General features: G+C 41.6%; 1 long non-coding RNA gene across 1 annotated transcript in view; it reads right to left on the bottom strand.

Annotated features, from left to right (window-relative positions):
- The window catches only part of LOC123580819, a 96,061-nt gene that overhangs the window by 18,058 nt on the left and 53,019 nt on the right, over window positions 1-24,984 (bottom strand). The window contains exon 2 of the long non-coding RNA XR_006703478.1: window positions 1,504-1,625. This is a non-coding gene — a long non-coding RNA (uncharacterized LOC123580819). The remainder of the gene's footprint in view (window positions 1-1,503; window positions 1,626-24,984) is intronic.

Here is a 24,984-nt window from a genome sequence, read left to right on the forward strand (position 1 = left end):
AGAACTAGACCCACAGACGTATGGCCAACTAATCTTTGGAAAGCAGGAAAGAATATCCAATGGAAAAAAGACAGTCCCTTTAACAAATGGTGCTGGGAGAACTGGACAGCAACATGCAGAAGATTGAAACTAGACCACTTTCTCACACCATTCACAAAAATAAACTCAAAATGGATAAATGACCTGAATGTGAGACAGGAAACCATCAAAACGCTAGAGGAGAAAGCAGGAAAAGAACTCTCTGACCTCAGCTGTAGCAATTTCTTACGTGACACATCCTCAAAGGCAAGGGAATTAAAAGCACAAATGAATTACTGGGACCTTATGAAGATAAAAAGCTTCTGCACAGCAAAGGAAACAACCAACAAAACTAAAAGGCAACCAACGGAATGGGAAAAGATATTTGCAAGTGACATATCGGACAAAGGGCTAGTATCCAAAATCTATAAAGAGCTCACCAAACTCCACACCCGAAAAACAAATAACCCAGTGAAGAAATGGGCAGAAAACATGAATAGACACTTCTCTAAAGAAGACATCCAGATGGCTAACAGGCACATGAAAAGATGCTCAACGTCGCTCCTCATCAGGGAAATACAAATCAAAACCACACTCAGATATCATCTCACGCCAGTCAGAGTGGCCAAAACGAACAAATCAGGAGACTATAGATGCTGGAGAGGATGTGGAGAAACAGGAACCCTCTTGCACTGTTGGTGGGAATGCAAACTGGTGCAGCCACTCTGGAAAACAGTGTGGAGGTTCCTCAAAAAATTAAAAATAGACCTACCCTATGACCCAGCAATAGCACTGCTAGGAATTTACCCAAGGGATACAGGAGTACTGATGCACAGGGGCACTTGTACCCCAATGTTTATAGCAGCACTCTCAACAGTAGCCAAATTGTGGAAAGAGCCTAAATGTCCATCAACTGATGAATGGATAAAGAAATTGTGGTTTATATACACAATGGAGTACTACGTGGCAATGAGAAAGAATGAAATATGGCCCTTTGTAGCAACATGGATGGAACTGGAGAGTGTGATGCTAAGTGAAATAAGCCATACAGAGAAAGACAGATACCACATGTTTCACTCTTATGTGGATCCTAGAAACTTAACAGAAACCCATGGGGGAGGGGAAGGAAAAAAAAAAGAGGTTAGAGTGGGAGAGAGCCAAAGCATAAGAGACTCTTAAAAACTGAAAACAAACTGAGGGTTGATGGGGGGTGGGAGGGAGGGGAGGGTGGGTGATGGGTATTGAGGAGGGCACCTTTTGGGATGAGCACTGGGTGTTGAATGGAAACCAATTTGACAATAAACTTCATATATTGAAAAATAAAAAAAGGGAAAAAAACAAAATGAGAATAACATTTATACCTTATGAAATTCTATGAGGATCAAGTGAGTTAATGCCTATAAAGTGTACAGGTATGGTATGGTATGTAGTAAACTCTTAATGGTAACTTGAATTGTTATTGAGTAGAATTCAAGACAAACTTACTTTGTAACTCTGTAGTATAATGCATGGTCTTCCCCACTTCTTATTTATGAACTACTTTTTCATGAAGAAGTAGAAAAAGTTGATGACGGTAGAAGATCCAGCAAATAAAGTCCCTGAGAAATCTGGAAAAAAAAAAAAAAAAAGGTGAGATCTAAGGAGCCTGTTTAACATTTCTTGGTACTCACCTTTATTTCTGTTTACCACCACTGGAAGTTTCGAGGTATCTCTATTTAGCACACCCCCAAATTTAGCAAGGTTCTCTTAACTAGCATAAGAAAATAAATGAAAAAGAAACTTGAGATACACACACACATACACACACACATACGCACACACATACACGAACTACTCTTTTACAATGAAAAATACAATTATTTATCCATAAAGCAATACAGAAATGAATAAAATTAATTTATAAGTATATATACTACACATAAACATATCGCACAAAGGGTATACAATGTTTTTGCTGCAATAAAGTCTCTGTTATTATAATTTTGCGTGGGTTTTTCTGGTCTTCACCACATGTTGTCTGTAATGTTTTCATGCCCCCCCCACCCCGTCCTTGTTTATTCTTTGCATATTGTTTATTCCTTGTTTATTCTTTGCTATATGACATCAACACTACTTTGTTGCTTGGAAGCAATGTGTTCCACTTAAAACTCTTTCTTATATCATTTTGAAGCCTATAGCTGCTAAAATGTCTCCTACTTTCTGCTGTCTTCTGTGGGCATTCTCTTCCGGGTTTCTCCATGTGATCAACCTCTGATGTTTGCCAACCCCAAGCTACACTTGATTAATCTCTTTTTTTCTGAGTAAATAGGTCAGTCAGCACAGAGCAAGCTGACTTAAAAACAGTACCATTTTGGGGCGCCTGGGTGGCGCAGTCGGTTAAGCATCCGACTTCAGCCAGGTCACGATCTCGCGGTCCGGGAGTTCGAGCCCCGCGTCAGGCTCTGGGCTGATGGCTCAGAGCCTGGAGCCTGTTTCCGATTCTGTGTCTCCCTCTCTCTCTGCCCCTCCCCCGTTCATGCTCTGTCTCTCTCTGTCCCAAAAATAAATAAACGTTGAAAAAAAAAAATTTAAAAAAAAAAAACAGTACCATTTTTCCATAAAAATCTAACATAAGCTAAATAAAGTTATATCATGCAGTACAACAAAACCATCATTAAGAGTATAGAAGTGAACTTTAAAAAACAATTTAAGTTTTATTTATTTTGAAAGAGAGGGCAAACCAGTGGGGGAGGGGCAGAGAGAGAGAGGGACAGAGGATCAAAAGTGGGCTCTGTGCTGATAGCAGAGACAGATGTGGGGTTTTAACTCACAAACAGTGAGATCAGGACCTGAGCCAGAGTCAGACGCTTAACTGACTGAGCCACCCAGGCAACCGATTTTTGTCATAGTCTACATATCCATAGTGAGGTAAGAGGAGTGAAAGAGAGAATCATCTATATGTCTTGGTTCAGGCTACAAACGATTTTCGCCTTCCAAATATCCATGACATTTAATGGAATGCTTTGGGAGGAGGCAGAGATATCTGAACCAGAAGGTTGCTAGCAAGAACAGAAAGAAAGAGAAGAGATGTAAGAGACATTGGTGAGGGGGAAATGACACTATTTACCAACTGATCAGATGTGTGAACTATGGAAGGAGGAGTACTTGGAGTAAACACCCAGATTTCAGACACTGGGAAAAAGGTATCCTGGAGAAAGAAGCCATTTGGTTTCAGTAGAAGAACAGGACGGAGGAAAGGGGAGTTTGAGATTCTGGTGGGATAGAACTTTATGTGGGAGGAGATGCCAAGTAGACAACTGGGATTTAAGAACTGAATGTCAGGAGAGAAGGCAAAGCAAAGAACTCAATGAAGCAACAAATGACATGGAAAAGGAATAATTTTAGAGGTAGTAGGACCTAAAGCATAGCATGAAATGGAAGCACAAGGTGAGGGGCAAGAAAATATTCCAGAGAATGTAAGGTGGGAGGAATTACTTGACTTGGCAGATAAGGGGCCACAGATAATATTTAAGAAAGTAGTTTCCTGGGGCACCTGGGTGGCTCAGTCAGTTGAGCGTCTTACTTCAGCTCAGGTCATGATCTTGCAGTTCCTGAGTTCGAGCCCCGCGTTGGGCTCTGTGCTGACAGCTCAGAGCCTGGAGCCTGCTTCAGATTCTGTGTCTCCCTCTCTCTGCCCCTTCCCCACTCATGCTCTCTCAAAAATGAATAAACGTTAAAAAAAAATTAAGAAAAAATTAAAGTAGTTTCCTCAAGGTGGTGGTATTGGGAATCACACAGCAATGGCAAGAGGGCCAAAGTATTCCTTCCAAAAGGCTGATGTTGATAAGAAAAACAGCAAGAGGAAAACAGCCTGTGGAGGTGACACAGTAGAATGAGGGTTTCTAGCTCATTAATATTTTTTAAATTTAAAGATGGGGGTAGAACTCATGGAGGTGAAGTAAATGGGTCAGACTGATGGGGTAAGGAGCCGCGGTCGAAGGGAGTGACTTAAATCTAGGCCAAAGCTGAAGATGGAGCCTTCGGAAGGAAGAAGGCCACTTCTAAAACAGGAGAAATGGAAACCAAAATCAAAGGACATGGAGAAGAATCACCCAGAACGATTTCCACAGCCTATTAAGCGGGCCCGATGTTCTCTGCTCAAAATGAAAAGACAAGAGGTGGGCTTCAGCGTTCATAGGCAGCACCCTGACTTGAAAGAGACAGTCAGCAAGACGAGAAGTAAGCACGAGATGACTAAAGGGACTACCAAAACGATAAGCAGATGCCCTCTTTGGAAGTGATGGGAGTTCAGGGGAAGCCTAGATCGCACTGAAGCAAGTGCCAAGACGCCGATGTGTAAAATAAAGGAAGGACAGCGGAGCATTTGCTTATGAGAAAAACAAGGTCCCCAAGGGACAGGCAGAGGGCAGAACAGGAGAGTGAGCCAGGGGCTGTGTAGAACGGCGGGGAAGGAATGAGGCAGAGGTGTCCTGAACCCAGCAGGAAGAGCCATGACTACCTGATTTACCAGCCTGACTCCCCCAAACTGGGTGGAATTTCCTTAAATATGTGGAATTTAGGAAAGACAAGGCTATCTGGTTGCTGATTGGCAAATGATACTTGCCACCTCTTCCCCTAGGCTCAGGAGAGGAATGTGTGGTGCTGAAAGGGACAGATTTTGTTTTCACTCCTGTTGGCTGCCGGCATGGGGCCCAGCAAAAGCAGAGTCACGCAAGTGCAAACTTGCTGCTTTTTAAGCAACGAGCTGGCAGGGAAGAGCTCCTCTCTTTATCATGTATTTATTTATTTATAATTTGTATAGCATCCATATCCAAATGGATCTGAGGCAGTTTGCAATAAAAACACATGTACACATGTCACAAGATACTTAAAATAAAGGTCAGAGAGAGCCTGGAGGAACGAGGATAGATCCTGTTGTAGCCTGTTCCTCTACAGGCAAAGTAGCCAGGGAGAGGAGACAGCCTGAGGACACAATAAGACGGCGGTCATTTTTCTAGGGGGCCCTCTCCCATTGCTGTTTTTGTTCATCGCAACCACAAGGGAAAACCTTTCAGCTGGACATATGCCCAACACAGAGCTCTCGGGGAAAGCAGAGTGGGTCTGGTGCTTCAGTGTGAAGATGCAGCCAAGTATTCGTGCGCTGCTCCCGCTGCCCCCAGCCCAGGAGGGAACACCGCAGGGGGTGTGCATGGCTACCCTGGAGTCAGCAGAGGGGGGCCCGATCCACCTCCGTCTCCAGGAGATGTATCAAATGACACTCCTGAATGCCAAAGTCAGTGTGAGCTAAAGGCAAGAGGTCTGGACTCCAGGGCCTTGCAATCAGCTCCATCTCCCCACTTCTTTACACGCAGCCTCTTCTTCACATGCGTGGAAACCTCACTGAGGCTGGCCTCCGGGTCTGCACAAAAGACCACTGAGTGCCATCCAAGAAGTCCTTGCTTTCCAAGAATCCTAATGGAGCAGCACCACAGTGACCACACACGGGCAGAAAGCGGAGAGATGAGTCATCCAGACCCAACGGTGTCTGGAACCCCATTTTGTACTCCCATACAATGCAACGATCTTTTGATATAGGACAGAAAGCTGCTCTAAGGAATTTCAGAGAGAGCCCTTCTCTTCTCACAGTCTGCACCCCTGCCTGGGTGCACCCGCCCCTACCAAAGCTGACCACAGCCAGAGCATTTGCTTAAGGGCTGTGCGGAGTTGGGAGCAGAGGGTAAGTGCTAACAATTTGGCATCCTTTGTGGCACCCACACACTCTCCATCCTGGGCTGTGATGGCAGTTTGCATTTTTTTTTTTATATATAATGGGTGAAGCTTTAGATTGAGGGGTCTCATTCAAAGGATTCTGCATCTCCTGCTAGTAACATCCAGAGGCAGATATATTTATTAGTGTGAAAAAGAAAGAAGGGGAAAAAAAAAAACTAATGAGGCAAACGCGTGGAGTACTGACACTAGAGGAGATGAAAGTGTAAAGACATACGTTAGAAGCCGTGGCCTGGAGCAAGTTGTTACTAATTTAGTTCTTTTCCAGTTGGCTGAAGGAAACAGTTCTCCCATTTGAGCTTGGCACAGCTGAGGCCACCGGAAGGGTTAGAAGTGTCCTAGGAGAATGCGTCTCTAGGAAATGCAAAGATCTAGGTGCCACCAGCATAGAGAAGAGTCAAGTTTGGGCCCACTTATGCTTTTCCTCACTGAGGCCTTTCCCTTGACTGAAGAAAGGAGGCACAAGGGAATTGGCAAAGAGCGGTCGGTATGGACCAGCCTCACCAGCAATGCCTGCCTCTGCCTGTTAACTCTCAGGGTCAAAGAGTTGTTAAGATAGGGTATCACAGTGTCTCTATTAAGGGGGCTAGTTTTCAAGCTTCACATGTCCGCAATATGCCCTATTTCTCCGGCAGGCTGAACATGACACTGATTCTTCATTCTCACAAGGACATAAAAATGGAGGGAAGGGGTGCCAGGGTGGCTCAGTCAGTTAAGCGTCCGACTTTTGGTTTTGGCTCAGGTCATGATCTCACGGCTTTGTGGGTTCAAGCCCCGCAATGGGCTCTGTGCTAGCAATGCAGAGACTACTTGTGATTCTCACCACCCCCCGCCCCTCCCCAACTAGCACTGTCTCTGTCTCTCTCAAAGTAAATAAATAAACTTAAAAAAAATAAATGAAAATGGAGGGACGAAGTTACAATCTCAGATGTCCATGGAAATCACCCACTGACACTATTTTTTCACTAGGGACATGCTTCCTGACTTCCATTATTCTAGGTAATCAGGTACTGACTCTTACTATTTTTGGTACATTAACAGTCTCTCCTAATCTCTCCACCCGCCCTCACCACCACTTGAGTTCAAATACCTTGACATCTGTCTCCGTAACTTTTGTCTTTCTCCCTACCCAGCCTGAGAGAGAGGCTTGCCTTCCCTCCATTCTCTGTCATGATCTACAGTAATAGGTTCAAGAGGGCGGAAACTTGGTTCCAGCCTCCCTGATGCTTTGACTCACCCTCGTAAAAAGTTATTGGTGTCAGCGCTGGTCTAGCAATTGCCTCTCCCCCGCCACGCCCCTTGGCTTCTATAATTTCACTTCCCCCTGCTGCACCGTACAATAAACTCTAATGAGCTTTCACATTCCTTCACCAAGCTCCCGCCACCACCAAGTCAAACAAGGAGAGAAAAATAACTTCCTGCAGAAAATCTGCATGGCTATGAAGTTCTAAGACACTTAACCAACATACATAACTGTCAGCACCAGTCCACCAAAAAGGGGGAGGAAGGGTGAAAAGAAGGGAGCGGGGAGAAGAACTTAAGAACCTGAGCTGGAAAAAACTTTCAATATTTTGTCCTAGGATTTGTGTTATATATTTCAATATGTAACAAGATTCATAATATATGTGACCTGTTCACAATTTTATAGTTACTTTCACCAGGAAATGAACCAACATTCCTTAACCCCCTACTATGTGGTTGGCCCAGTTGATTATCTTATATTATCTAAGAGTAGAAATACAGGTTTAAAATGATTCCCATCCCCCATACACATTTTTTAAATAATTCCTTCAAATATGTGTGTACCGTAAAGACAGACACAAATGCACATTTTTCCATTCTTCTCTTTCTCGTACCTTTCCCTAGCTCATACCCAATTGGTTTCAGTTTAGAATACTCCAATGGCCCACAGGAGGGATAGGTGATCAGCTGGGGGTGTGGAACTACCACATAACCACTGAATGGGATCTCAGGTTTCCTATAGGAACCTGGAAGATATTACTGGGAAGCTGCCAGCCTGGAGCCCACAGTGGAGGCCACACATTTCTTCCTTGGGTCTCATGGACCACAACAATCCCTTGAGCACTCACTATCACTCTGCTGTAGCGACCACTGCAAGTAGAGACAGTCTACACAAAAGGGGGAGAAGCTCACATGAATACCAGTGTCAAAGAGAGCAGGGTCAAGCAAGGCTAATGTCCAGGAGAAAAACTAACCAATGAATCATCAGGGAAGCTAAAAGGGCATCGGGAAAGTTAATTTTTTTTTCAACGTTTTTTTTTTCTTATTTATTTTTGGGACAGAGAAAGACAGAGCATGAACGGGGGAGGGGCAGAGAGAGAGGGAGACACAGAATCGGAAACAGGCTCCAGGCTCTGAGCCATCAGCCCAGAGCCTGACGCGGGGCTCGAACTCACAGACCGCGAGATCGTGACCTGGCTGACGTCGGACGCTTAACCGACTGCGCCACCCAGGCGCCCCAGGAAAGTTAAATTTGAAGATGAAAAAGAATCACTGAAAAGCTTTTTACAAACTATTGCTTTGTAAACTCTCACATACTTATTTGCTTCCTCATTTGTCCCCCAGGAGTAATAGCTGAAAAAACTCTGAGAAGATGCTTTGAGGGTTTTTGTATTTTCAAAGGGAGAGCTGGGGAGACAGTAAACCCAAGCAAGAGGAAGTAGAGCATTCCGAGTAAAAGAATGAGAGATACAGATAGAGACGCAGAAGGCGAGGAGAGGCAAACCAGCAAACTTATCTCACGGACCACGTAGTATTCGAGAAAGCAGGCTCAGAAAGTAAGAATCTTACCCACGGGCACACAGCAGCTAATTCGAAGAGCAAGAGCACGAACATAAGTTTTCTGATTCAATGCTGACTGTATTGAACGCCATCCTTGTAAGTGGGCCTCCTGGTCTGAAATATATGCTCTAATTAATCCTTTCTTCACCTGGCCACTAGGTTCATCATAGAAAATCACTTTCCTCTAGACATCACCCAGTCGGAATTTCAATGGCTCCGAGACCAGACACGTGTAGCTGAGACTCTTAGGTGACCCCCCGGCCACTGTGCATCTGATGTGCACTGTTCACTCATATGGCCCTGGATCTCTTGTGTTTACAAAATTAGCCTTGTTGCTCTATGGCCACCCCCTTTCTTCCCATTCAGTAATAGCATGGGAACACATGAGAATGAGGGTGACACTGCTTACCCAATAATTGCTTACCTGCTTTGCTAGGAAATCACATCCTGATAGGTATCCTTTGCCATCTGATGAAGCCCCTGCTTCAGGTACTTCTGGAAACCTCCACAGTATCTCAGAGCGTCTGAGCTATTCCTCATGCCTCAGTCTATTAAGCATAGTACTTGTCTTCAGGCTGCCTTACAGCAGTGAGGAGACAGTGGCAAAGCGTTCTCTCCACCCTGCACGGCATTCCAATGGAGGAGCCCAAAGGTAATGTTCTTTCGAGTCCCAATATGTAACATGGATTTATGGCTTTATATCATGTCAGGGCCCAGATATGCATCAAGGGGTGGGATGGGGAGCAGAGTCAAGGAGTAGCCACCAGGAGAACATAAGCTCCTGTCTCATAATGAAGGTTTGGCACTGGCTTGTGCTCTTTGGGTTCAATGTATTCTCCCCTAGATAGACACTCTTCAGCCCCTTGCAGGTGGATGCCATGCATACGTCACGGCGTGTTACTCTTTCTGTCCCACCATCTGGCCAAGCTGGCTGAGCCATGTCTAGCTTCAAGCAACGGACAATAGAAGACTTTATGGTACACTAAGATCCCTATCACACATGATTATAAAGATAGGAACTTTCATTTACCTACAAAATAAGTCAAACAAAATCTCTAGTAGTTATTTTTTCCTAGAATCAAATCACTCCACTATACTGCATAATGGATTATGACAGGTCAGTATGTTGCAATGCCGCAGGTAAAAGTGGCTGGCCATTAGGAGGAAAGCAAAGCTGTCACCTAGCAATGCTGCCCGTCCAAACTGGACATGCCCAGCATCATTTGCCATTACTCTTCACTTAGTGGGTATACTTCAGTCCCGTGTTGTAGCGCTGCCCTGGCCGGACTGGTAATTCCGTCATTTCTGCGCCCTTCATATTAGTATCCCCAAGGCCTAAAAACACCCCCAACACATTCTCACCCTGTGACTGTCCAAATGTTAAGGCCCAAATGCTGCTCCACTGGAAGCCATTCCCTGAGGACACTAGCCCACACTCTTCATGTCATCAGTGTAAACCTGATAGTCTATACTGCTCCTTGGGACGGAGACTGTACTGAATGGCAAGCAGTATGCATCATCTGGCTGATTAAAATGCTAAGAATGAAGAAATTACATGGGTATGCTGGGCCTTTTTTGTCACTTAAAGTCCAGAGTCAAATTTCCTAATTTTGCTTCTTCTTTATAATATTTCCCTTCTGCAGTGAGCAGTACAAAATAAAATCTCTCACAATCAAGGGGCGCCCGGGTGGCTCAGTTGGTTAAGCATCCAACTTGGGCTTAGGTCATGATCTCACGGCTCATGAGTTCGAGCCCCGTGTTGGGCTCTGTGCTGGCAGCTCAGAGCCTGGAGCCTGCTTCAGATTCTGTGTCTCCCTTCTCTCTGCCCTTCCCCTGCTCACACTCTGTCTCTGTATCTCTCTCTCTCTTAAATATAAAATGAAACATAAAATTTTTTTTGATTTCTCACAATCATATTTATAAAAGAAAAATACTATATTGAAAGTGTTGGGACATTTTATGAATTCTTGTGTCTCTCCGTAGGTACTTTCACATGCTCAATACATATTATTTGTTTAAATAAATTAGGTTATACAGGAAACATAATTAACACTTATGAAGTTAAAGTTGATATGATAATCCCAGAGTTTATAAAGCTATATATCTCCTATCTGTTGATCTACTTATCTTACCATCTATTTATTTGAAGAAAAATCTAGTAGATTCATGGCTGTAACTATTACCCACTCATGCTCTGAGGTAAAGAAAAGAAATAGAATGTTCTGTGAGGTAACCAGGTTGCCCGAAAGCAAAGCAGATTCTCCGTAATGCCCATTTTCATAGAAATTTATAATGCCACATGAATCCTAGTGGTGTAATAGCCACTACCTCCTCCTTATACTTCACACTGGAGTTGCTATTGCGTCTTTCTTCTGGGAGAGGTAAATTTGAGGGTAGGCGCCACTATTTACAGTAAAAGGCTGTTACAGCATTTTTCAAGAAACCAAATAAGAAAATGTTATAAGTGGGGGATGTGGTGAAACAAGAAACACTGTACCTTGGGGAACTTCTCAAGGGCTTTCAGAATTGAAGAGCATCCTTGGGGGATAAAAAACTAGATGTGGGACAAAAGTAATGAGACTTTCGTGCACCATTTTGACTAAAAGAGTAAAGGTAGTCAAACGGACTGTGATGTGTTCCAGAGGAATCATCCTCCACACATCATCCTCCACACATACTTACTGAGGTCTGACGCCATTCTGGATCCCAGGCATGCTGCTCTGGACCCTACACTTCCTGGACTGAGTTCCAGGTAGACATGAAAACCATCTCGTAGAGCCTCTGCCTTTCCCCAGGATTCCTTTGCCTCTGAGTCAGCTGTGTTCTTACCCATGCTCCTGTTTCCAGATGGACTCTTTCACCTACGTTCGCTACTTTGCATTCTTCAATTACCCATCAATATTTATTGAAGCTGCACTATGAGCAAAGCATAGTGGAGACCTAAAGATGGCCGTAACTAGTGAGAATGTATAAGCAAGCGGGGGTGACCCTACGCTATAACACTGCTATTTGGCTTAAAGGGAAAAGCAAGGAGTGGGGAGGGAAAGCAGGGAATGGGAGGGATGATGAGGGAAACGATTTGACTTTTAATCATGAGAAATCACTTAACCTGAGCTACAATTAACAGGGTGATCAGAGGATTCCCGGAGGAGGAAGACAGGTTAGACTTGCAAGAAGAAGAGCACCAAACTGGCCCGTGCCCTCGCCTGACAGTCTGACAGTTCAGCTTAAGCTGCATTTCCCAAATTGTGGCCTGCAGTACATTTTGTGTGATTATGAAGCCGTTACCAAGAAGAGGGAAGGGGAAAGATGGTTGCAAATCAAATAAGATTGGAAATGAGATTGGAAAAACATGTATTCACCTGACTGTTTTCTTTAAGGCATGACCACATGGTCTTTTTTTTTTAAGTTTATTTATTTATTTTGAGAGAGAGAGAGAGCGCGCGAGCAGGCATGAGGGCGAGGAGCAATGAGAGAGGAAGAGAGAGAAGCCCAAATAGGCTTTGCTCTTTCAGTGCAGAGCCGGGATCCAGGACACATCTTACAAACCTTGAGATCCTGACCTGAGCCAAAATCAGAAGGCTGTTTAACCCACTGAGCCACCCAGGCGCCCCCACATGGTGTTTTAATATGCTAATATTCATTGTGAATTCTTAAGACAGGGGTGTGGGAAACAGCTTTTTCCAAACTCAATGCAAAAAAAAGTTTTCTCAGTGAAGTACTTCACAAGACTGGTGTTCAAGAAGTCACATTGTGGGCAATGTTGCTAGGACACCGGAAGTGACTTACACAGGACAGACAAGATAGGAAGGTCATGCCCTTTGGGCCTTCTCCTATGATGCAAAGGAAAAAACTCTTGGATCACCGTCCAAGCCTCCTCTGACATCATCCTTGCTCTGCCACCCGATGTAAAGTTTACCTTCTAACGTAAAACAGCACGAGCAATGTTTCTGCTGACTAACGATGCTTCAGTTGTAGCAGCAGGGAGGAGAGGCCGACACACAGAACCCTCTGGGACCTTCGCAGAGCACTGCTTACTAGTTAACCTCTTGGGGGCAGGTGGGAGTGCCGGAGTTGCTGTCCCTAGGCATTAATATAGCTGGGGAAATATCTGTTCCCAACACCATAGGGATAATAAGAAAACCTGCTGAAGATTAGTTCTTTTAATTCAAGGTATACCATCAGACCCAAATGCTGCACAGCTCCTGTGCTGCTTCCAAATTAAGTGACTGGAGGCAATTTTCATTCTATTTTAAATTTTGTCTTTTCTACCACTAACACAGGACATCCCTCCCTGCTCCATTACCAGGGATGGTGCCCGTTTTTGACTTTGATTTCCTAGTCAGCTTTTCAAGGCATCATGTTCACGCAAGTGGACTCAAGGCCCTCAGAACTAGGTCAGGCGTTTGCTGGAGGTCATTACAAGGCTACAAAATAGAGCATGCTTAATTCTGTTATTTCTGAAGATTTTTTTCTTCTCTCTCATGTGCATAGAAGACAATCAGTACTTAATTAAATTTTGGAACTGTTCCTGAAAACTTCAGACTGTCAAAGATGCATGTGACCTCCCCTCACCCAAGTCACCCGAGAGGTTTAGACAAAAGTATGTAAAAGGAACGAAGGCATGAGAAACTATAACAATTGTTGCACTTCTATTTTAGACACCGATGCTTAAAATGGTCCAGCAAGAAAGTCCTTAGTACACAGAATTCACAGATGGAAGGGCCCAGTCAGGACTTCAGTCTTTTCATTTTGGACACAGGCTGAATGACTTCACTAGGGTAACGGATAACACAGTGACATTCCAATAAATGCTCGGCTTAGAATCTAATTAGCAGGAGCATTAGCTAACATTAGACAGTGAGGAGATTCTGTGGTGGCCAGGTCCTGTCCTCCAAGATGAGGCACTCAGTTCCCCAGTGGCTGGGTATGTGCTAAGTGATAGCTGAGCACTCCTTCTGAGAGTCCCTGGCTGAAGATAAACTCATCCAGCTTGGGCCCTGTTCCTGAAGCAGCCCAAATCCAATGCAGGCTATAAAAAACTTGCCCCTTGAACCGAATGGGAGACACCTCAGCAGGACCATCCCAGCTCCAGAACTTTCTAATGGATCAGATGAGGCCTCTGTGGACACAGCACTGTGGTCCAGCTGCAAGTTGGGACCAGCCCTGCTCTCCTCACTTCTTATAGGTCTTATTCCTGGAACACTTGCCAATCAGCTTCTTTCATGCTCATCTCTGTCTCAGCCTGCTTCCCAGAGAACACCACTGGTGACAGAATTCAAAGCCCCAGAGTATCTCTGCTGCCCCTAGTCCAGAGTAGCCAGGCATCTCAGAGTAGACAACTGGGGTTTGGGTTTGTTTGTTTGTAATCTTGTTAAAGTTTTCTGATGGTAGAATTTGCGAAGGGAGATAGAATACAGCGTGAAGAATTTAGAAAATGCCAAGAAGCAATTCCCCTGGCCAGAGCTGCCAGTTCAATGGACTTTTCACTCTTCTTCCCTCCTGGATGGCAACACGGAAATACGAAGCTGGCATAAGAAAGAGAGGATAATGTCTCCTTATGGAAAGTTTCTTTTCAGTAAGTAAGAAGGAGTCTATCAAAGTGAGCCACATCAAGAATCAAATCTGGACTGAAGCCACCTTATTAATGAAGGAGAGGGGACAATTTTTAATCTGCCTGGGATCACTTATCAATTGATTTCATGTGATTTACTGTGGGTTTTATTCAACAAGAACTACGAGCTGTTTCTGTGCCTGCAGAGACCCAATATTTTTATTGTGTGGCATTTGTCCCTGACTCTGCCCTACTGCATCCTGACATTAAAACATGTTCAGACACTGGCCAATATCGTTTCATTCTATCTTGGCATTGTTACCTTATCTCCATAAACTCACACTGGCTATGTCATTAAGTCATAAAAAGACGTGAATTCATCACATTTAAGTAATGGGGGAATTAGCATCACATGTAAAAAATATAAATATGAAAAACTTCTGCATAGGTTCTGCGAACCTAGGCATTTGAAGAGGTGGAAAGTAAAAAAAAGCCAAATGCTGGGAATTCCAGGGATTGTGGCGTTGGTTTGTATGGAGTTGTTATTTAAACCAACCAATGGCTAGTGCTATTATTTTAGAATAAAGATAAACTTGATGTAAGAACCAAGCAACTAAACAGGGCATTCCCTTCTTGTGGAGTCATTAAAGAAACTCAGATATACATCGTAAGGATGTTGCAGGACACAGAATACCAACAATAGCAGCTACTTGTTCAAAGGGGTGGCTCTCCCAAGCTCGGGAGAACTGAGAGATGCCTTCATCCACGGAGGAAATACATATTTCTGCGTGACATAACAGGATTAATGAGGTCATTTAAAAATGAAGCCCCTATTCCTCTGCTGTTTCTTAACATTATTTTTATGCAAGTGATACTTGAATGAATTTTGATTATTTTAAAAAGCATATGTAGTTATAGTTATTAGGCACTAATACCCCTGCCTGTACAGTCTGATCCCATTTTCCTTACCAAAAATAACCAAAAGTTATCAATTTGGCATGTATCTTTCAAGGCTTTCTCTATGTATTTATATACCTAGGTTTTATTTTTGTCTTATTTTAACATAAATAAGAATCGTATTGAATGGACTAGTCTGCATTTACTTTTTTTAAAAAAACAACAAAAAAAAGTGTTTTGGTGATCTTTCTAGGTCTTCTGTTTCCTCCCACTGATAGCCATTTGTATGACTTTACTTCTTACTTATTATCAACAACATGAAATGAATTGTCCATGTTTCTTTGTATACATTAGCAAGCATTTTCCCCCCTGAGGCATAAACTTAAAATAGGACTTGATGGGAGAGGAGGTACACAAATACTACATTCTGACAGATACTACCAAATGCGCATGTCAAAAGTTCATGTCAATTGAATATGGACTGGTTTTATCAAATCTTCTCCCATTCCTCCCCAGAGAAAACCTAGATTACTATATTAGTTTATCTTTTTAATCTGTTAATACAGTAAGTCTAATCAAGACATTTCCAAATATTGCATATCCTTCCATGCTCAGAATAAGCCTTAGCAGGTAAGGATGGAGAGAGAGTGAGGGAGGGGCAGAGAGCAAAGGAGAGAGAGAATCCCAAGCAGCCTCTGCACCGTCAGCAGAGCCCAACACAGGGCTTGATTCCATGGCTGTGACGTCATGATCGGAAGCTCAAACAACCGAGCCACCCAAGCACCCCCTTCATGTTGTTGCTTTGTTATTTTATGTAGGTTTTTTACATCTATAGTAGAATCAATAGTATAGTGTGTATTATATCATTTTATTTTTGTGTGCCATGCTTGTAAGCCTGGTAAAATCATTTTTAATATCATTTTAAACGCCCTGAGTTTATAAAGCACAGGGAATTATCTGTTCCTTACCTCTTTGGTAGAATATACTCTAAAACTTTCTGAGTCTAAATGCTTTTGTTTGTTTTGGTTTGTTTTTTTTTTTGTTTTTTTTGTTTTTTTTTTTTTTTTGTTTTTTTTTGCTTTTTAATTACATAGAAACCAGGTTTTTTTTAATATTTATTTTTTTATTTTGGGGGGGTGGCGCGCAGAGAGAGAGGGAGAGAGAGAATCCCAAGCAGGCTCCATACTGTCAGCAGGCAGTCCAACGTGGGGCTCAATCTCACAAACCAGGAGATCATAACCTGAGACAAACTCAAGAGTCCCATGCTTAACCAACTAGAACCAAAACTCTGACATCTTTTTTAATCGTTTATCATTTTTGGTCTATTAAAAATGTCTAATTTTTATTTGGTCAATTTCATTGGGTTATTTCTAGAAAATCATCCATTTCATCTAAATTTCCTAATTTATAGAGATAATATTGTACATAAATCCTTTCACATTTCTGGAATGCCCTGCAGCTTCAGACACTAGAAAAGGCCAGGAAAAAGATTCTCCCTTGGAGCTTATGGAGGTAGTATGACCCCGTCTACACTGTGATTCTGGTCCAGTGAAACTGTTAAGATTTTTGAGCTCCAGGAATGTAAGAAGACAAACGTGTGCTGTTTTAAGTCTCCCAGTATGTGGTAACTTGTTAGAGCAGCCCCCGGAAACTAATGTAGGTGCTCACTAGGAATGCTCACAGACACTCCAGCTATCCAAGTCCATGCGAGGACCATTCTTGTGTCTCACCGAAGTTCAGAGTGACTATGGGACTCACACTCACCAATAAAATGTGACCCGAAAAGACATGTGCTAGCTCTGAGTGGCAGATTTGAGACTTAGTACAAAACTTACCACGTTCCCTTTTTCCTTCCTTGGTGATCAAAACTTGGTACCTGAGCAACTGTGATGAGCAGAATCCCCTGAAAACCTATGTTAAACATGTATCGGGATGGAGAAGTTGACCTTTGTTGTAGCAAGGCTCTGAGATTTGGGGAGTGTTTGCCACTGAAGCGTAACCTCACCTACCCTGACAAACACAGATTATGAACTTGGTGCACATTTCACAGAATCATGATGCCTCCCGTCTGTACACCTGACCACGCTCTCCTGTTTCCCTTCACACTCCAAACATTCCTGTATCTCCCACAATTGTGGACGGACTGTGGGTACACTGTGAAACTATGGACCAGATGGCTGAGGCAGGTATCCTAAGAAAAACTGAAAGCGAACTGCCACATCCTTCTTACACCCCCCAGGTCCTACCATTTTCTTTTCATTAGACAATGGTCTTTGTTTGTCACCCTCATATAAATCTCTCTCTGTCCCTCTACAATGGGCCTGAGTGATGCCAGTCTTCACATGCTGACATCACATGAGAAGAGGATCCAAAGCATCCAGACTTCCATATCAGAGTCACATTCACTATCCAATTATAGACTGGTACGTTCACATTTCCCCTTGACCTCGACCTACACGGCACCTGTTTATCATCATTACTTGCTTGCTTCTCAAACCCAAAGATTTGCTTTTCTCCTGGAACATCCCAAAGAGGCTATCCTAACTCTCACCTCTAGCCCTGAGCATGGTAGATTAGGATTTACAGTGATTTGGTTCTCTTTAGAAGGGATGAAGGGAGAGTATTCTGCAGCTGAGAATGCCGCAGCTAACCTTACAAAGAGTGCAACTCAGACCTCCATCTGTACCACAGACACCATCCTGAAAGTGTACCTGCTCTTACAGAGGGCTACATTACCCTTACAGGGGGCTGCACTGTGCCACATGATACAAACATCTTTCTCTCCTGAAGCTATGATCTGAGATGGCCTTAGAAAACCATGGAAAATGTCAAAAACAAGACATGCAACATATTAGCAAAACCCTGCTTCATATTAAAGCCCTGTCTTTATTGGTGCAGAGATCTGCTAAAAGCTGTTATTTGAAATATCTGTAGATAGTTTGGATCTGTGAATAATTGCTATCTGCACATCTCAAATTCTTTACAGTTTTCTGTTAGACATATCTGCATGAGGCTATAAATAGTGAAGCAATGTCGCTCACTGTATAATACAGTCTCTCTGCTTTTTACAACTCATCATGAACTTCTATGTAATTTATTTTTTATTGAAGAATTCCAATTAATGGCTTCCTGGTGATTTTAAAGCCTCAAATTATCAGTCTCTGAAAACAAAGCAGAGAACATAATTATCATAAACTGAGAATTTTTCATTTTGAAGCTTATCTGTTTGTGCTAAGTATCTTGTCTGTAAGTAATTAGTGCCTTTATTTTTTTTTCAGTAAAAATAATGACCATTCTATGCTACACATCCAAATTTTGTTAACTACTAGATGTACTGTATGTATTATATTCGAAAATGGACCACCTTGGACTAGTTTTAAAGTATTTCATCAAATGATAATAGCAACAACAAAATACATCTGTTTGTCAGAATAAATTATGTGGCATGTATTTAAAAAACCTATTATATCCTTTTGCTTTCTTTCTAAGAATAAAAGCTTCACAAAAATATGTACTTGCCATTTATTACCAGGGCTGCATAACAAGAAAAGACCCGTTTTATCTTCCATTTATAATTCCTAACTGCTAATCAAATTGATCAGCCAATAGCTTGGTGGTAGAGGGTCTTTCATAAGACCATTTCAAAATGTTTTACTAGAGATAAAACAAAATTCAATGAAATTAGACCAATTTGAATGACAATGTGAGCCAAACATTCCTTTAAGTATTCTGAAAACTCTAGTTTCCCTTATTAAAATACACACACACACACACACACACACACACACACAAACACACACACACCACAATACATAGGGTTCTGCGGATGAAACGGGACCTGCCTGCCATATCCTGGAGACACATGGCTACTCAGACCCAAATAACATCTGAGAGCAGTTTCCCCATTAAGCTAGGAACGGACTTGAGTCAATGTTAGCGTCGGTTTGCTTCCTCTTAAAAAAAAAAAAAAAAAAAAAAAAACAAACAAACAAACAAATTTGTTTCCAATTTATAAAACTAATATGCTCCTAAAAAAAAAAAAAAGAAAAGAAAAGAAAAAAAAACTTGAAAAATTCAGACATACGTGATGTAAAGTGTCTTCTTACTCACTTTCCATATACAAAGTGCTCATTTTCCCACTTTTAATATTTTATCACGCCCATTCAGTAAAAAAAAAAAAAAAAAAAAAAAAAAAAGAAATCCACATACACAGATATTTAAAGGATGAAATATATAAAGTTGTATCATGTTTACTTTATCTAGTATAAGCATTTCTCCGTGACATAAAATATTCTTTCAAAATATAATTTTAAACAGCTGCATCTTTCATAATACTCCTGCATATCATAATTTAACTATTTCTGTATGTTGGACATTTATGTCATTTTGAAACTTTTTTTCTCTGATAAATAATGGTGTAGTAAATAGACCTATATGTAATTTTTTTGAATACTTCTCTTATTATTTCCTTCGGATAAAATCTTAAAGGACTAGTATCAAGTCATAGGTTTAAAAATTTTGAAGCTCTTTGTTAATGTTAAAAATCCACTGTGTGGAAAGACCGTGACACTTTCTAATCCTATATCACTGAGTGAGCAAGCACTTTGCCTACGCTCATCACCATAGTGAGTAATATAACACCTCTGCTTACATTTCTGCTGACTTAATGATAAAATGTGGGAATTTGTAAATTTTTTGTATATTTTTGATGAGTCATAAGGTACAATACACTTAATATACTTATTACTTACTCCCCCCCATATATATATATTTACATGTTGTTTAATCACTTCATATTTTAAAATTTATTCTCTTTATAAATGATTAGTGACTTATTTTAGTGTAAAGGAAGAAGTAATGTTTTAAGCTTACATTTCCAAATTGTAAAGCAATTTTCCTAATGCCATTTACTGATCAATCAGTAAAGTGACCAATCACTTCCTTCTCTGGAGATTTGTGATTTTTTTATGTATCACATCCCACATTTTCATAGATTTGTCTAGCCCGTGGCTACCTACTTTACTCCACACATCTATCTGCTACACTATTTTGATTAGTTTCGTAGTAGAATTCACCGTCAAAAAGACAATTCTCATCTTTTTACTCTTCCTTTACGAGATATATTGCATAATGTTCTACTATTTTTTCTTTTCCCATATTAATTTTACAGTCATAAATTTGTTACATTAAATAAAATAATATTCTTGAAACTACACTAGATTAATAAAATTTGGGGGAAAATTGACATCTTTATAATAATCAGCCTTCCCATGCACTAACAAATTGTATCTACACACCAATTATATAATGTCTCTTAGCACAATTTTCTGGTGTAATTCATACAGTTTCCCCCTTTACCCTGGTCTCTACTGAATTCTCAGTGTTTGGCAAATCCCTGGCCCACAGAACTCACACAATTATTATTCGTGGACTGAAGCCACTAATTTGTCGGTTCACACCCTCAGTCTACCACGGACTTGCTCTGCCATGTGGAATAAGTGCCTTCACGTCTCACCATCTCAGTTTCCTCAGCTGTGAAACAGTGAAGCAACAGCATCAACTAGTAAAGGTATCATGGGAATTAGTCAGGATTAACTCATCAACATAAAAGAACTTACATACCTTAAGCCTCAATAAATATTAATGAATATCATAGTTATCTGGGAAGCATGTTAAAGGAGGAATCAATAGAACTGCAGCCAGAGCTGGAAGCATAGGAAAAATGCAGAACCAATCACGACGCCAACGTTTTAAGGCTGATTCCTACAGAAAAGTTAAAAAATAACGATCGGTTGTGAGCGCAAAGTATTTGTCTTTGGATCCTGTAAGGACCAGAACAGACTCAGAAGCAAGGCCTGTACACCCGGGGGATGTTTGGAAGGCTGGGAAAGAGTCTGACGTGACCAGAGTCCAGGATGATCCCCAGGCCAAAGGGAGCTGTTCTACAAGCGCTGGCAGCGACAACCGCAAGGCGAATGGAAGGAACACAACAGAGAAGTATCTCTGGAAAGAGAAAATATGTTAAACTCATCCTCGGCTCAAATATAAACCATATTTACCCCACAAAGTGGGAAATTAAGGAAATTATCCAAATAATTCATATTCTTTTCCAAAAACAGCTTGGCCTGCGCTGGTTTGAACACAGTATACTTAGATATTTGAGCCCAACTGCCCAGCTGGGTAATAGTTTCCGTTCTCTACTTCAGTGTTCTGTAGACCCAGCCACAGTGTTTTAAAAAAGCCAAGGACTAACTTTAGCCACTGGTCCTGCTTTTCAATAAAGCCTTATTTTAACAGAAACACTGTGTCTCTCTTCCAAGTCCCCACCTTTTTTAGGCAGCTTGCCAGCTGAAGGCAAAAAGAGAATTCTAGCACATTGTCCCCAAATTCCAGGCAGATCACAAAAATAAACTGTCCCAGAATGTATTCCTTTTAAGAAAAATTGCTTATTCAAGGCTTGCTTTTCGTGTTTGCCTCCCTTCTTCCTTTTCCAGACACTTTTTTCTTCTAACATCATGCTGTAAAGTCGCCATCTGTCTCAAACACATACATACACAAAAGGGAAATCCACTTAGAATGAGTACTGGAAAGAAGAAAAATAAGTTGGTTACAAGTGGGTGTTCTGCAGCACATGACTTTTCCAACCCAGTGGCCAAAATCTGAATTACCTCCCAGTCAATAGTCTTCCAGTTTGGCTTTCGAGACAAGAGTAAAAATAAATGTATACATTTTTAAGATTTACCGCTGCACAATATTCCCAGGGGAACACTTGATTTTTACAATTCCTGTGATATAGGGATGGTCATGAATCAGATTTTATAAAGAAGGACACTAAAACCCAGAAAGGCAAATCACTGTGGAAGATCACAGGTTGGCTGAGAATTGCAAAGTGTGCATCTGAGGATGCCTTGCGTCAGAATCACCTGGGACGCTTGTTCAAGTGCATCTCTTTACAGCAAAGATTGGATCGTATCATTCTTCTGCTAAAAAAAAAAAAAAAAAAAAAAAAAAAACACTTGATAGTTGCCCATTCAATTAGGAAGAAATCCACATTCCAATTTCACACTCCTCACCACAGACACAGGATATGCACATGCCCCTCTCCACCCTCACGGGCTGGTGTTTTTCCCTCATCCACTCTCTGCCTCCCTCACCCTTCTTGGTGGTCCTTGCTCACCTCACACAAAGGATGTTCCTGTCTTGTAGTCTTTGCACAAGCTCCCCCGCTCTGTTTTTTCCCTCAAATCTCCAAATGACAGGTTCTTCCTCTCTATTTGGGTCTTTGAAAGCCATCTCTGTCCATACCAGCAACTGCAGTCCCACACAGCATGTATCTATTTATTATACCTTATTTTTCATCTCATTTATCAATCTCTGGATTTAACTTCTTTATGATGTGCTTATCAATTACTTCCCTGCCCACTCAAACACACACACACAGACACATATGTTTGACTCAAAGCTTCACGGAGTCAGTAACTTGTCTTCAGAAACTGTCGTCAATAAAATGCAGCTTACTCGACACTATCTCAGACCTATGCAGTTCCTATCTAGGAGCAGGAGTGTGGAGATCTGAATTTTAAATACTTTCTTAGATTCTTTCAAAGCACTTTAATGTTTCGAAGGTCCAGATGATCAACATTTTAGCCAGGGCTGGACAGATATCCTTGACTTCCAGTGACATGCTTTCCACTACACCAAGCTGCAGTTTTCAAATGGCTGGTCTATTTCAAACAGCTACTTTAGCAGGAAAGTCGTTTGGAGATTCCTGCTGGGTTTTCACTGCAGATGCAGATTAAGTGGTACCTTAAACTTCTTTCCCAAAATTCAATATTTCTGTCTCTGGTGTAGGCTTGGGCTTTGACGGGAAGCCTCAAAATTATTTATGCAGATCAAGGGAGAGAACATTCTACAAAGAGCTGGGTCTCATTCTCAGTTGACTCACTGGCTGCTTATGGGACCTTGGGCAATTTTATTAATTTCTCTGGGTCTCATTTTCCCCATCTGCAGAGTGAGGGTGTTGAGTTAGATTATCTCCACAGTTCCTATGCATTCAAATATTTTATGATGCCAAATCATTCCAATTAATGTAAAAATAGCCCTTGCAGTTGTATTCAGTCTTGTGAAAGGACTCTGAACAGCCCAGCATTAATGCCCAGGCCAACCACAATCGCCCAACCCCTCTCTAATTCTTAGCATCTTGTCTTGTGTCAGAAAGACAAGAAAATATCCCATTCATATTGGGGGGGGAAACGCATTTGTGCTGCCTCCATCTGATTCCATTCAGATGCCAGTAAGACATGTTTTGATTGGGCACCTGGTAGGATGCACAACAGTTCTGTTTGCTAGAAAATTCTAACATCTGTCAATGGTCCAAATAGAATGTTCCTCTGCCCTTCATCTCACACACACACACACACACACACACACACACACACACACACGCATGCACACACACACATACACACACATTTTAGAAAAACCTAAATGGAATCCCTAATTAATCTTCTGAGGGACTTTAAAGCCAGAGAGTCAAGCTTCATGTTTTCACTTGAAAATAACGGTGGAATAAAATCATCCTGATGTTTCTAAAGGAAAGAGGAGGGTTGTCTTTATTTGCCAGAACTGGCACAAGGCAGACTCTGATGTTCAATGCCAGGAAGTTCTTTAAAATAGAAGCCAACTGGTGTACAATGGATGGGGGAATGTTTAGGGCAAGGAGAGGGGTGACATGGTGCTAATGGAAGGTGCACGAGAAGCTGATGAATGAGTTAAACTATGACTGGGCTATCACATTCGGGAAGCAGGCAGGATAGATCATTTTGGTTATAGACACAAGGGAGAAGAGGTTGGAAAAATAGGAAAATAAAAAGCACTGAGATAGAATTTTTCTTAAGTAAACTTTTAGAAATCTGGTTCTCCATGTTGGCTGTGATTCCTTTTTAGTCTTCAGTCCTTACAACATATTCTACCCATGGTACATGAGATCGCTCCAATTTAGAAGGAAAACATATCACCTAATAAATTACCAGTCCACTTCCCTTTCAGTGTCACTCTACATTTAAATTTTAGATAATTTATATGTATGAATGCAAACGTAAGATTCATGAGGTGTGAGTATAAGCACACTACCTGACTTCTAAAGCCTCACACACGAATCAGTCTTTTCAAGGTCCACTTCTTACATAAACAATAACCAAAGGAACCATGTTCTATGGTAAAATATATGAATTATCAAGTGCTTTATATAGGTGCTTCTGTTTATCTTCTGATGCCTGTGGATCTTAGCTGGGAGAAAGAAGAGTTGCCACAAATTTGATAAGGCCACACCACCTAATGAGGAAGAGCAAGCCTTATTTGTTCAACAAACAAGCAATGGTGTTGGGAAAAAGACCTGGATCTCACTTTCCCCAACCTACAAGTGTGTTCTCTCTCATAAAACTTTACCAAGTTGTTGACAGCCACAACACAGATACAAGTTTCCATTGAGACACTGTGCACTTTTCAATTTCAACAACTCACACGTAGATGTGATCAAGAGTCTGTGCATGCCATTTAAAAGGCCGACAGTATTACACAACAGTGTAAAATGTTATCCAGTAAAAAAAATGACTCTGAAAGATGAGAAAGGGAATTATTATACCCAATGGCTAGCAGCATTTCGTAACCTATATCAGCTAAGACAAGGAAATCCATTGCTCATTACCAGACAGTAGGAGATCATCCTCCATCAGTCCCATAGGGTAAACTACTAATGTTTAAAATGTAAAAGCAAAAACTGCACAAAGTTCTCATAATTTCAGAGTATTCTTAGCCAAGGCCTTTAAAGCCAAGGAAGTTGCCTTCTGTGGAAGCTACTTGTTATCAATGCTGTGTTAATGGACCTTGCTAATTCACTGGGTCTTCTTAAAAACCATGTCTTCATGGACATGAAGGAGGGCTTCCTT

Source organism: Leopardus geoffroyi, chromosome A3 (assembly GCF_018350155.1).
Source record: "Leopardus geoffroyi isolate Oge1 chromosome A3, O.geoffroyi_Oge1_pat1.0, whole genome shotgun sequence".
Lineage (NCBI taxonomy): Eukaryota > Metazoa > Chordata > Mammalia > Carnivora > Felidae > Leopardus > Leopardus geoffroyi.